The sequence below is a fragment of the Lactuca saligna genome, chromosome 5, assembly GCF_052625555.1.
Source record: "Lactuca saligna cultivar CGN05327 chromosome 5, ASM5262555v1, whole genome shotgun sequence".
In the NCBI taxonomy this organism is placed as follows: Eukaryota; Viridiplantae; Streptophyta; class Magnoliopsida; order Asterales; family Asteraceae; genus Lactuca; species Lactuca saligna.
This window is the reverse complement of record NC_136421.1, coordinates 84778587-84793790: the sequence shown is the minus strand read 5'-3', so window position 1 is coordinate 84793790 and position 15204 is coordinate 84778587.

The following is a 15204-nucleotide window of genomic DNA, read 5'->3' as shown; positions in this document are numbered from 1 at the left end:
TCCTGCTAAAACTTCATCCAAAACTTCTCGATGCCCAGCTATCGCAGCGAGACTGTGACGTAGGCCTGCTGCTATCGACTGCAATCTCCGGGACTCCTCCGGGGTCATACCTGGCTGTCGGACAGGTATCCCTATGACTTGCTGAGGTGAGGATGCTCTTGGTCCTGCATCGCTGGGTCCTACCCCGCTAGGTCCTGCCGTGCCATGTCCTGCTGTGCTGGCGGGTATCCTTCCTGGAATGGGGACACTCTTCCTCGCTGTCCTCCGAATGCGAAGTCCATAGAGCGGTGGCTGTGGCAACACCGATGTCGGTGATGCCTCGCGTCGTTGACTCGGGGCGTTGTCATTGCTGATCTCCACCGAGTTCCCAGTATCTTCCGTATCCTCTGATGGGTCTTCTTCTATCGAGGCGGGGGGATTACGTCGAGGGATAACAGTGACGTAGCCGGATTCATCGGCTGAGGTGGTAGCGAGGGAAGATGACGATGTTGACATAGTGGACCGTGACATAGTTTCATTGAGATATGAAATAAATGACAATGCATGCCTATAATATGCAATGCTTACACACACCAAAATTAACCTTTTGAAATTTTGAAATAAAGTTTTCTCAAATATTTTTGTTGAACATATTCCCATTATAATTAGCTCAAGCTTTGTATAAATCTTTTCTTAATTAAACATAGGTGATCAGGCTATGTTTAATCAAGGTCCAATAATACAACTCCCAACCTAATTATACTTGTAATATGTTTGATGTAAAAGGAATTTCTTTGTAAGTTTTAGTTATAGGTTGTGTTTTCTTAAAGAAAAACCGATGTTCTCTATAACTTTAGCTCTGATACCACTTCTGTCACACCCCGCTAAAGCGGAAACGCAAGGTATGACAGCGATAACGGTTTCATTGCAAAAGATAAAGATACATCACCATAGCAGTATTTAAAAGTTTACAACCCATAGCTTCAAAAGAACAAAATACAAGTTTTTCAAAATAACATTGTTCAAAATATAGCTTCATAATAGCTTCAACACGATGCAGCATGCTCTATGATGATGAATCTTTACATCCACTTACTAATTATTTCCTGAAAAAGCATGTAAAACGAGCGTCAACTATGAAAATAGTTGGTGAGTATCACAAGTTTATAAAATCGAGCGTACAATAAGGCTTTTCGTAAATACAAGTACATTGCTTCAATGATAAACAAGTTGATTGCTATTAATGAATACAAGTTTATTGCTATAACGAGAAACGAGTTTGTATGTGTATGAGCAAACAATGAGTCTCAACCAAACCTATGACTGAAGCCCTATCGAGATCTATGCTTATCGTTCCATAGATGAATATGGTATCATGCACTCCAGCGATTCGGGCGAGTGAGGAGTTGTCAATTCCTAATAGCGCTATCCATAACGACCATTGGCTCAAAGAGTTAATGGTTAGAGATAAGGGAAGGGCCTTAGTATGATAAGTTCTCGTGTTCCGTGTTGCATAGACATACATAAAGAAACATAGCAATACAATAGCAATCGTGTTTGATACAATTCAATTTAAATACAACATGCAAACAATAGTTTTTCTGGACATGCTTTTCCACCCCAAAACATAAAAACCGAAAATAGGGGAGTGCGTGAATACTCACGATGTTTTGTGTAGACACAAGCGGTACTTCGGGATGCACCAACGTCTTACTACCGGGATCCTACGACACCAAACACACGTACTAGTGAGTTTCCATGTCGATATCTAATGCTAATATACTAAACTCTACATATAGGGAAATGCCAATTTATGTTTTAGTATTGGATTTATATCATTTTGTTACACTTTTTCTGATGTATTGAAATTTTACAAGTCGTGCGATTAATTACAACCTTGGAAGGTTAATTTTCCAAATTTTAAGTCTCAATAACAACATAAATTCACGAAAAATAGTATTCGAGGGATAAAAATTCTCAAACTTTTTATTTAACTGTTAATACACAACACTAAGCTGGGAAAATTATAAAAATGGATTTCCAAGCTGTTTAATTATATTTTATAATTTTTGAGCATTTATTTCAATAAAAATTGAAATAAATAGAAAACAGTTTCCAAAATTACCCAAACTTTTTATTTAATTGTTATTATACATAAATAGGCTGGGAAAAATATAAAATATATTTTTCAGTGGTTATTTGTATTTTTCCTTGTTTTATTTCTTTAAATAGTCATTAATTAAAGAAATATTATTAAACAGTTAAAATAAATTACCATAAATTTTTGTAACATCATTTACAGTATAAATATCTTGGGAAAAATATCAAAAGTGGTTTTCATAATGTATAAACTGGTTTTGGGTATTTATGTATATTTAAGTGAATTTTAGTGCAATTAACTTTAGAAAATAAGGGAAAAATAGTTTACAGTGGAGAAAAATATTCAAAATTTTTATGTAACCTCCTACTATATAATATGATATCCTGGCAAATTTTCATGAATTTTGGATAATCAGAACTATTTTTCCCATTTTTAAGCCATTATAATTACCAAAAATTGGGAAAAATAGCTAGACATGATGAAAAATCTTGAAATTATTTTCTTGAGTCACCCATCACAAGTAAGGTATGCGAAAATTGTTAGATAAAATTTTCACATCCTAAAAAGTGGTTTTGTAATTTATCATGTCCTAAATAAAAGAAAATTAGAAATCATATGAAACAGTAACAAAAATTGCTGAAATTTGGTGAGGGGTCATTATTCCCCATAAGTATCATCCATGAATTTATTTAGGATTTATTGACCTCTGGAAGTATTTTATATGATTTATGCCCTTGGTTTTAGCAATAATTCTAATAAATCAAATAAATAACAAAAGCTCTTGAAATTTTCCAGATTATCTCATGCATGCAAGGGCTTTCAAAAGGAAAAATGTAAAAAAATGTATTCAGAAGAGAAATGAGGGTAATGATTCCAAACAATTTAAGAAAAGTTGCATGCAATAATGCATGAAGTGTAAATGTGGCTGAAGTTCATGAATTTGTGTAGCCCATTCAGTGAGGTTTTAAGCCACGAAATTTCAACCATAACTCACTAGATATGTTAAGTTTCTAAGGTATTTTTCCTAAGATTTATGGTTGGGTTTAAGACCATTGTTTAAGCAAGATAAAAATAGTGATCACAGAAAAAGAGCTGTATGCGCAACCTTTTTGTAAAATCTGCCAAAAATCGGATATTTAATATTTTACAGTAAGACCAGTTGGGTTTGAAAGTTAACTCGTGGAACTAACCAATACAAAAATAATATCATGATTTGGTTAAAAAATGACTGAGTTATGACTGTTCAAAGTCGAACAAAATAATCTGGCAGATTGCATGTTTGCTTGTGTGCATTTTTAGGGTATTTCAATAAGAACATCATGCATGTCCTTGGTAAGGCCCGATTTCTAACACATGCATGGAATGAATGAGCATCCAAGATGTACTAGAAATGGTTTAATGCTTTCGTTCATGCATGAACACACAAGAAATGGAGAAGAACATGAAATATTATGTTTTGATGTCACATGATCATATGTGCTTCTTTTCCACTCCTTGCATGGGTTTGATCCCGGATTTTCACCATCTTTAACACATGCATTGTGTTATGGTGAGAATCTACAAACCACAAGGGGAGAATAAAGATTTCTAGCCATGGAAAGGCATAGAATCCGAAAAGTAGAGAAGACTAAGAAGAAAAAGAGGTTTAACCATGAAACTATGGAAGAAGATGTTGTTGTTTACCTTGGTTTTGATCTTGAGAGAAGTAAGAACACTTCAAGGGATTCAAAATCTGGAAATTTTGCAGAGGATTGAGAGGATTTTCGTGAGTTTAGAGAGAAGGAAGAAGAGAGTGAAGTGAGAGAGTGAAGTGGAAGAGGTGGAGTAAGGGTTTAGGCTTGATGATTGTGTTTTGGGGAAGAGAGAGGGCATGGGGAGAGGTGATGGCCGGTTTTTGCATGCCTTTTGGCCTCCTCTCTCCTAAATTTTAAACTTTATAAACTTCCCTCCCATATTTTATATAAAAACATTTATTTTTATAAAATGTTTATTAAGCAATTTGATTTATTTAAAAATCTTGTTTTCAACAAATAATTTATGATTAATACTTGTAATTTATATTTCTAGTTCATTGGTATAATCCATAATTTGATTAATATAATTTGATACTAGGAAGTTTATAGCCAAATTTTATAAAGTTTTTAAGCTTTATATTTTATAACTTTGGATTTTTGGCTCTTTAGGGTTTTTGGAACATTGTTTGGTATTCAACAACATGTTGAAGTATAATTAGAGTGTTTTAATTTATTTTTAGAGTTTTATACCCTATTTCAATTATAACAAATCTTGAAGCTTTATTCTAATTATAGTATTGGCATTTCCTATTGTAGCTAAGCAACTTACTAGAATTGTAAGTATCAAGTATATTAGTCCTAGACCTTAGTTGGATCCTAGTTTATGCAAGATTTTTGACCTAATTTATACTACTAGGTCATGGCATGTTGTGCATGAATGGTTATTATAAAGATGCATGAGTCCAAGAATGACCTGAATTGACAGTTGTCACACCTCGGTCCTGGGGCATTTTTGGTTCCTAGTCTCGGCCTTAAGGAGCTTCGGCTCCTTAAGAAGGGTTTCGGTTCCTAAGGTCCCGTTTTCTCGTTTTTACCCCGTTTTAAGCCGTTTTTGACCCGGTTAAGGGTCGGAATGACCCGAATGATTCCAAAAAGTTACGGGAAACTTTTGAGAGAGATTTGGGAGAGATTTCTCACACTTGGAGAGATTTGGGAGAAATTTGACATTCTTGGAGAGATTTCTCATACACAGAGATATTTGCGAGAGTTTTCACATACTTGGAGAGATTTGGTAGAGATTTGACATTCTTAGAGAGATTTCTCATACAGAGAGATATTTGAGAGAGATTTCACATACTTGGAGAGATTTGGGAGAGATTTGAGATTCTTGGAGAGATTTCTTATATAGAGAGATATTTGAGAGAGATTTCACATACTTAGAGGGATTTGGGAGAGATTCGACATTCTTGGAGAGATTTCTAATACAGAGAGATATTTGAGAGAGATTTCACATACTTGGAGAGATTTGGGAGAGATTTGACATAGAGAGAGATAGAGTGAAAACGATTGAGAGAGGATCCATGTGACAATTGTGAGTGTCCGGCATCGCAATGCATGGTTCGTAAACCCTGTTAAGCCTTATTTAAGGATCTTACACACTCCCGATGAGTATGCATCATTGTTTTATCGGTTTGGCTCGCCACGTACTACAGTTTTAGGTTAAAATGATCTAGATGTTCGCACTTTTTTCTTTATGATTTCTCATTAGAATAGAAGTTATGTAGAAGTTTCATAGTGTAAATTTTAGTATTCACGGGAAAATTGAGTCAAACGGTTTGACTTGCTGACTTTAGTTGACTTTGACTTGACCGAAATTTGACGGTTGTCACATCATCCCCCCGTTAGAGGGAATTTCGTCCCGAAATTTGAATTTAGGCAAGGAGTAGGCATGAATAATCAAGCCGAGAAGTGAGGATACTTCCTAATCGACTGACTCACGCACTTCCATGTGACTCTAGGTCCTTGGTTAGTATTCCAACGAATTTTCACTAATGGGAAGTGGCGTTGTTTCATCCGCTTGACCTCGGTCCATGGTCACCATGGTTCTTCCAAGAAGGTGAGGCTCTTGTGGAACTCGATCTCGTCGAGGGGAATTGCAAGAGTCTCGTCGGATAGATTCTTCTTGTAAATTTGGGACGTGTTGGGTAGGGTGTACTTTACCAAGCTCGCGGGAGTAGATTGAAGTAGCGAGTTACATGGCTGATTCTGACAAGAATCTCGTAAGACACAATTATTTGGGGTACTGGCTTTCCACGCTTTCCGAAGCGTACCAAGCCTTCCCAGAGTGAGTGTTTCTAGAGGAATTTGGTCGGTTATACCAGAGTTCTAAAGGTTTCTTCTTCTTGTTTCTCTTCTTGTCAAGGGTTGCTCCCTTTAGGGTCAAAGTTGGGAGGGGGTTTCGTATTTTTCGAGAAGTTCCAAAGGAATTAAGACGGTAGGTCAGCGAGACCCAGAATCTTGGCGTGTTTCTGATAACACCTGCGGTGCTGACTGTTTCTCAACGGTTTTGATCAATTGAAAGGGTCCTTATGAATTTCCACCTTGGTAACGATGTGTCTTGAGAATTGAACTCCTCCATTCCAAAACTCGTATCTAGAGAACTTCGGGTAATACTTCTCTGATCGTATTGCTTCCGTGGTTTGTAGTAGCTGTTCTCCTTGGTTTCCTTCTTACTACGAGGGTAGATAAGTAAGTCGTTTGTAATGACGATGATGAACTGCTCCTAGCAAGAATGGTATATCCTATTTATTACGTTCATGAATCCAACGAGTGGGTCTGGTCCTATCCGAGGGTTATCACTACAAACTTTCAACATCTTCATCAAAATTGGAGGATTGTTCTCGTACATCCTTCTTCAATACTCATGACTAGTGATATTCAGAACTCAGGTCCAATTCCTGAAGGGTACCTCGTTCCTTGAGGTTGGTCGGCCTATTCGTCAATGCGAGGCAGATAGTACAAGTTTCTATTGGAGATGTTGTCGGGGCCTCTGAAATCGATGGAATTATGAGCAATTTGCTTTTCTATTTGATGAATAAGACCAACATTTTTTTTTTGTTTTTTTTTCAAGGTGAGAAGCTTGGTTCTTCAATTTCATTGTTGAGTAGTTCGACAGGTTTGACCTGACAGCTCTTGTAGCTCGATAGGAAGTATGTGGGTTTGGTTTACGCGACTTGGCCTTTTTGGATGGTAGGACATTCACTCGTCCTTCTGGGCAACCTTGGCCTGAAGTTCATGGCAAGATTCGCACCTGGTTGTATCCATCCCAAGCTTCCTTGCTTGAACCTTGTCTGTTGTATGCACGACATTCCCAAAGGTCTCCCGTATATAGATGTGATAAGGCTTCGGTAAGTATAGCACTCCTCTGGTGCGTGTTTTGGAGTTCCACAGCGAGAGATGACCCAAAGGTCCGTGCTGGGTGTTTATGAGAGACGATAGTTTTGATACTTGGGGGGTTAGGCGAAGGGCCCTTTTGTAGTCGTTTAATCAGGAAGACGAGGGCAATATCAATCAAAATTGGAATACGACAACACTATCTTTTTAGATAACATGACATAAGTTGTATTCGAAGGAAGAGATCACTAGAGTGATAGAGTGTCCTGTATTTCTTTTCTGTGTGTTCCGTTTTGTTTGATGTTATGATTATTGTAGATGATTCATACCACAGTGTCTAACACTGGTAGTGGGTGTGTTTTCGATAGCAAATAATGATACTTGATATCATGATTCCTGATAGGTCTCCTTACGATCCAGCAGTATATGATTGTCGTATGTAAATTGACATCGTGAAATTGTCGAGTGGGTGACCCCACTCAACCCCTAATACTAGACATGGAATCGGAGTCAGGATGGAATTATCTATTTCAAGACTTAAGTATTTTGATTTTAAATTAACCCCGATGTATGGACAAGGTCATTACAACTTACAGGTAATGCTCCTAAGGTCACATATGAATGTCTTTGGTTTGATTTGTATGAGAGAGAAAATATTTTAGCTACTTTTTTTTAAGGAAGGTTACTTTAGTAAGCGTACCAAATTCATTACAAACATATAGTACTTAAACGTATTGTCGTTGGGAACATTACAAAAGTCCTAACATGGTTCCCTTGCTGCTCTTGTTGGTGTGTTCATCACATTCCTCCTGTTCCTTCGTCATTCTTCTCAGTTGGACATTCTCTCTTGAAGTGTCCCGTTTCACCGCATAGGTAGCATACTGGGCCTACCTTGGTGCAGGTGATTGAAGGGAGGTGATGGGCCGGGGTCCTACAGAAACGAACGGTATGCCCTTTCCTGTTGCAGTTTTTACAATGCATCTCCCGGCAAGCCCCATGGTGATGAAAGCCACATTTGTTGCACTTTGGGAGTGATCCCTCATATGGTCTGGCAGGCATTTGGGTGGCAGACCTCGAGGCTAGTGTCGAGGCATGTGTCATGACTGCTGTTGTAATGGTAGGGGCGGCCCTAGGTTGTTGTCTTTTAGTGTATCCTTTAGATTGGTGGCACTCTTTCATGTCCCAAAACTTTCTCTTCTTGTTCGTAGGTTCGTGGCCTGGGGTATTTTTGTTGGTAGGTACCCATTGGTGTCCCTGATTTTTACCACAATTTGTATTGTTAGTACCGCTTCCACCCCTGTTGACGTTGTTAGTATTGAAATGCACCATGACGGCTGCCACAGCTGCCGTGACTGCAGCTTGAAAAGTAGCAGCGTCTATCTGAAGTGTTGGCGCCTTGCTAGTTGGTTTGTTGCCTCTTGGTGAAGACATAGCTCTGTTTCATGACAAAAAACGACTTTGTTAGTGGAAATGATTGTCTTAAGTGCATCCTTACAATTTATATTTATGCATATAAATTTTTGCACGTTACTGTACTATCCTTAGTGTTTCTACTAACGCTCCCGAGATGGAGTTATGGCAGTAGGTAGGAGTGGGTTTCATACGGACGTTAAGCTTTACTCCTCTTAGAATCATGTTTGTCCGAACACACTTGGCTGAGGAATTTTGATGGGATCCGGTGCATTAGTGCTGGTATGATCGCACCCATAGGTCTATGAAGAAGAAACTTCTCAACAAATGCTTAAAGGTGAGACGATAATGAGTTACTAGGATGGCTATATGTCGCGAGTCTTCTAACTAAGTTTATCTCATATCGATTTGTATCAAAGTTCGGTTGTTTAGGGTGTTCTGAAAACAATTTATAACGAGATTCTTTGTATAATAAACTCATGTATTTTAGTAGTTCTGTATCCAAGTGAAACCTTATACTTGACCCAAGCTAGGTCCTTATCACGACCTATTGATGTATGCTTAGTTATATAATTAAGGCTAGATAGTCCTTCGAGTCTGTTAGGTACATCCTAAGACCATCTTGTTAATATGACTCTAGAAATCATGGTTTCAGTGAAAATTTTGACCTCGATGCAGGTCTACTTCACATTTGTGCATGGGTGGGCTCTGATAGTAGATAGATTTCTCCATTAGTATGACCACTTAATTTGTAGTGTCGTGATTTTACTTACAATAGAGTAGCACCATCGCATACTTATGAAGCTAATTTACCAGGTCTGGTGAGCGGCATGAACTCTACTTACGATGATCCATCCCTTGTGATGCTTGAGGCAAGGTCGATGCAATTTTGTAGCTTTGCCAATCAACGCTTGGCTACAATCATCCTTTCTTTGAATGATGTGTGTCCTACCCTGTTACTCTCTTTCCTCTTCACGATTGGCGATAAGGTCCTAAAAAGAGAGTTGGTCTCGGGAATAGTAGTATAGTTCTGAGTCACCGGTACATGAGATAGTGGGGTTTATAGTAGCGCGCAGTTTTCTGAACTCAGATTGTAGTCTTCATGTTTTGATCCACGATGATCGCGATCCGCCGGGTCCTTTCCGGGAGGTATCTGTTCGTCAGTCCCCCGTGGTTGAGGTCATAGCACCCTCGTTGGTCTCCACATGGTGGTTGTTTTCATTGTTGTCGACATTCAACCCTCGATCACGATTCCCAATGGTTCACGGGTTTGTTATAGTCGAAACGGTTCACGGAACCCTTGCTATGCATGGAGGATCGATTACCTCCGGTCCCGCTTATGATTCTTCTCATAATCATTCACCATTCCTCGAGTTCGGATTAGGAAAGTAAGGGTCGTCCGGTAAGTAGGATTTTGCTATGTCGTATTTGCGAGAATAGAAGTGGAGGAGATAAGTACTATGCGTCTAACTCTATTATCAATTACTTATAGGGGGTAATCCTTATTAGTTACTTCTATAATGACATAGTGCATACTAATTACGTATAACAAGATATGATAGACCTTTGAATAAGTGATCCCACTCTAGGTCCACATCCAAACAAGGAAAAGGAAGTAAAGTAATGACCACAAATTCTAAGTCTATAATTTCTAAGTTATATATAACCTTAAGTATCCACTTAGGGACTATAGACCTATTATTAAGGATCTATTTAGTTTTCATATAAGTTATGATATTACAAAATACTCCTATAGTATTTTAAACTCATGTTCTATTCTAATGTTCTAATTGTGGTAGTGTTGGTAAGTTTTAGACTTGTTGCCATATCACAACTATTCTTGGGCATGTGCTAATCACTCCTCGGACCAACATAGTTGATCAGGCTATGCCACTCCCAAGACTGACCATACATCCCCGAGCTTACCTGTGATATTCAACAATCAATACTTTTCTTTTATTCTAGAGTGGTGCTGACCTTAATATGTATGTATGCATGTATACCTTTAATAAGAAACTATTTATTTCTAAAAGTATAGTTGTTTTGAAACTTTAAATCAGAGACTTAGTCCCAATGCATTTATAGTTTGTATATCTTATGTGGTTTGATATACTGAGTTCACTATAAACAATGCTCTGATACCAATCTATCACACCCCCAAACCAAGGATGGCGGAAACGTCCGGGGGTGGAGGACTTCATGTAGAGTATCACAACAATGAGTATAATAGTGCTCAAAGTAAATACAACCAACATAAATATAATTGAAAACATTACATCAAAGCACATGTTTACATGATTCACATCAATTACATTATAATACACAATGAACTGTTTGACGATTTATCGTCCCAAACTCAAAACGTTGTTGATTTCCTGTTTTCACTGAATTCCTGAGAATACAAGTAGTTTTGAAAAGTGTCAACACAAAGGTTGGTGAGTTCATAAGAGATTTCGTTGGAAAAGTAAATCATTTTCCTTGTAAAAGCATTAGAATATGTATCCAGAAAATATGATATTTTCTTTAAAATCTGTGTAATGTAGTCTTATGACTGAAGACCAAAATGTATAAGTAACCTTTCTTATTAATAGAAAATGTTATGTACTTAAATGGACATGGACGCGTTTGAATTAAATGAAATTTCTGTATGTTCTCATGTTCGTTAATACTTTATATATATGTAGTCCTAAATTAGAGGACCGAGAAATAACAAGTATTGACCATACTTAAAAGTATAAATGTGGTTTCAAATGATGTGTAGTCGTAACTACCAAAACCAAAAGTGTACAGTAATATCTGTACTCATAGAGATAAAAAGTGATTTTAAATCGACATAAAACTCATTTAGGTTTTAAAAATAAAATCCCGTAAACTTATGGATTGTTATATCCCTATGTGAGTCGCTATAATCATACTATGACTATGTGAACCTGCCACGACGTTCTCAGGCGTCGCGAAAAATAAAATGACATTTGTCACCCGTAGACCTGCAGGTCCCACTGTAGCTAGCAGCAAGGTGTGGGGTGTCAAACCTAATATAGATCTATATACAAGTATCACATTCTCCCTCAAGGAGATTCTGATTATAACTACCAGGAATTATATCCCGCACTCGGACGTACGGGGGGAGAGAGAGAGTCTCACAATATAGGTAACAAGTTTACGTGAAATGTGTGTGAATATAAATCTTTCTTGTATGAATGTACCCTTTTTGTACGAGTGTGTTGAGTGATGTATCATAAACTATACCAATTATAGTTTATCTAAAATGTATGTAATATGTATGAACTCTTTTATGGAAATGTATTAGTGTTATGAATTTATCAAACTATAGGTTAACAAATTTACGTGAAATGTGTGTGAATATAAATCTTTCTTGTATGAATGTACCCTTTTTGTACGAGTGTGTTGAGTGATGTATCGTAAACTATACCTATTACAGTTTATCTAAAATGTATGTAATATGTATGAACTCTTTTATGGAAATGTATTAGTGTTATGAATTTATCAAACTATACTTTTTATAGTTTAGTATACGTGTTCTAAAATGAATGATTAATATTTATTATGAATGACTTAGTTTCAGTTCATGATGATAAACTAACAAGGAAACACATTCAATAATTAGAACTTAGGATTATACACTTTGCTCAACATAATACAAAGTGTTATGATATTTACATGTTGTTGGCTAACTTTAGCCATTCAGCCCTGTTTTGGAAAAATCATAGAAAAATCATACAAAGTCGAAAACTAGATCCGTAAATTCTGAGAGTTCACAAAATATTTCTAGTTTACTCATAATTTTTATTGCTATTTTTAATGACCTCCAAATTGGGTGAAAAAGTCCATAATCACAGACTGGTCCGAATTGTTGTTTGAAATGATGGGCAGTTTTGTAAAAATCACCATAAATTGTAGAAAAATCGTATGGAGATGTGCAAGTAGTCATTGTAAAGCTAAAAAATACAACTATTTGAACCTTGTACAGTTTTGAAAACAAAAATGTTTAAGATGCCCAAAACAGTCCGTGAATGGAGTTGAACTTTTCTGATGAAGGCTGTTAGAAAAATTTAGTTATGTTTTGGTGTTTTAACTAGTATTCACCCCCTGAAAACTTGAGAATACATGAAAATGTAGGGGTATGAACTCACCTTGAGTGATTTAAGTAGATAAGTGTTGAAGAAGAGAAATGTTCAACCCAAGAACACTTGAAGAATCACTTGAAGATTCGAAGCTCTAACACAAATATGATGGAGTTTGTGTAAGATATCCATGATTTGAGTGGAAATAAGTGAGATAATCATAAGGAGAATGGATTATGCTTACCAAATGTGGAAGAACACTTGATAATCAGCCTTGAATCTCGAGTTTGGTGGAGAAAAAGTTTGAGAGAAAAGTGGTGTTTGATACTTAGTGAAATGAGAGAAAATGAGAGAAATGAGGAGAGAGGATGTTTGTTGCAGCTCTAAAAACGTGGGAATGAGTGTAATTTGAGTGTAAGGGACATTGAAGTGACTTAGGTAAGGTGGGGAGGTGTGGTTAGTCAAAGAGTGGGTGTGGGGTGGTTGCTTGTGACATTGGATAAGGCAAAGTCAACACTCCACCTTTAATAATTCACCCATTTGATTTTTATTATTTAAATAATGATTTTCATCAAAATATGTTTAAATTATGAATATTTAGGGTTTATTATGTTAAAATATAATTTCTGGAGAAAATCCCGCTTTAAAACCACGAAAAACGGGCTTAAAATCTTAAAAATATCAAAAATGGGCTAAAAGTGACAAATTTCCGAATTCTGGTCGAGGTTCGGCCTTCTGATGCTGAAACCGAGAGAAGGGAGAGGGTAGGAACCGAGAGGGGAGAATGGAGAGAGAGGGAACCAAGAGAGGAGAAGAGAGACCGAGAGAAGAGAAGAGACAGAGAGGAGAGAAGGAGCAGAGACCGAGAGGAAGGAAGAGAGAGCAGAGACCGAGAGGCGGGAAGAGAGAGCAGAGACCGAGAGGCGGGTAGAGACAGAGAGTGAAGAAACGACAGAGAAGAAAGGGAGCGACAGAGAGGCGGAAGGCGAATGGAGGGTGCGAGAAGCGAACAGAGGCAGAGGCTCGGTTCTCGCGTGCCACAGCCAACAGAGGCTCGGTCCTCGCGTGCCACAGCCAACAGAGGCTCGGTCCTCGGTCCTAGGGCCTTTTTGGTTCCTAGTCTCGGCCTTAAGGAGCTTCGGCTCCTTAAGAAGGGTTTCGGTTCCTAAGGTCCCGTTTTCTCGTTTTTACCCCGTTTTAAGCCGTTTTTGACCCGGTTAAGGGTCGGAATGACCCGAATGATTCCAAAAAGTTCGGGAAACTTTTGAGAGAGATTTGGGAGAGATTTCTCACACTTGGAGTGATTTGGGAGAGATTTGACATTCTTGGAGAGATTTCTCATACACAGAGATATTTGCGAGAGTTTTCACATACTTGGAGAGATTTGACATTCTTAGAGAGATTTCTCATATAGAGAGATTTTTGAGAGAGATTTCACATACTTGGAGAGATTTGGGAGAGATTTGACATTCTTGGAGAGATTTCTCATACAGAGAGATATTTGAGAGAGATTTCACATACTTAGAGGGATTTGGGAGAGATTCGACATTCTTAGAGAGATTTCTAATACAGAGAGATATTTGAGAGAGATTTCACATACTTGGAGAGATTTGGGAGAGATTTGACATAGAGAGAGATAGAGTGAAAACGATTGAGAGAGGATCCATGTGACAATTGTGAGTGTCCGGCATCGCAATGCATGGTTCGTAAACCCTGTTAAGCTTTGTTTAAGGATCTTACACACTCCCGATGAGTATGCATCATTGTTTTATCGGTTTGGCTCGCCACGTACTACAGTTTTAGGTTAAGGAGATCTAGATGTTCGCACTTTTTGCTTTATGATTTCTCATTAGAATAGAAGTTATGTAGAAGTTTCATAGTGTAAATTTTAGTACTCACGGGCAAATTGAGTCAAACGGTTTGACTTGCTGACTTTAGTTGACTTTGACTTGACCGAAATTTGACGGTTGTCACATGATGTGACAACCTGAAATTTCCGTTTGTTTTAACGTCGTAATTAGGCACGTCAAAAATTAGCCAAATTTATCCCAAAATATTTTTGGCCGGATTTAAGCCCGTTGGAATATTTTAAATAATATCCGTCAAGCGAACCAAAAATAAGGAAGTAAAATTTAGAGTTGTCGTGTTTAGCGTAAGTCACGGAACTCCAAAATTTGGAATTTACGGACGAAAACTCGGAGTTTGACCGAGAACTCCCGAGAGTATAAATACGCCACTTAGTCATTTTCTCTCACTTTTCCAACTTCAACCTCATGAACACCCAAGGATTCTCTCTTAACTATTATAAATTCATCCCGTCAAATCTGCCAAAATCGATCATTCAAGCTTCCTATACGTAAGTATACTTCTCCTACCTAGTTGTTTGATTTGAATTCATGTCAAAACCTTGAAGAACACCAAGAACAAGGTGTTTACGGTCCAAGGTGTTGTTGGACCGTAAACTCCAAAATGGGTGCCAAATTGTGCCTTTGTTCATTCTAAGCCTTGACAACTAGCATAGATCCCTTCCTAGAAGAGTTTAGCGTTCGGAAATTTTCTTTTCCCCATGATCTCATGGGTTTATAGTTTGGGGAGATCTTCCCAAAAACCGTAAGCACCTCCTAGAGGTGTTTAGATGCCCCTAATGCCTCCTAATAGTTGTATGATGGAGTAGAACCTTACTTGCATGAATTACGGACCCCAAGAACATGAAATAAGGGAC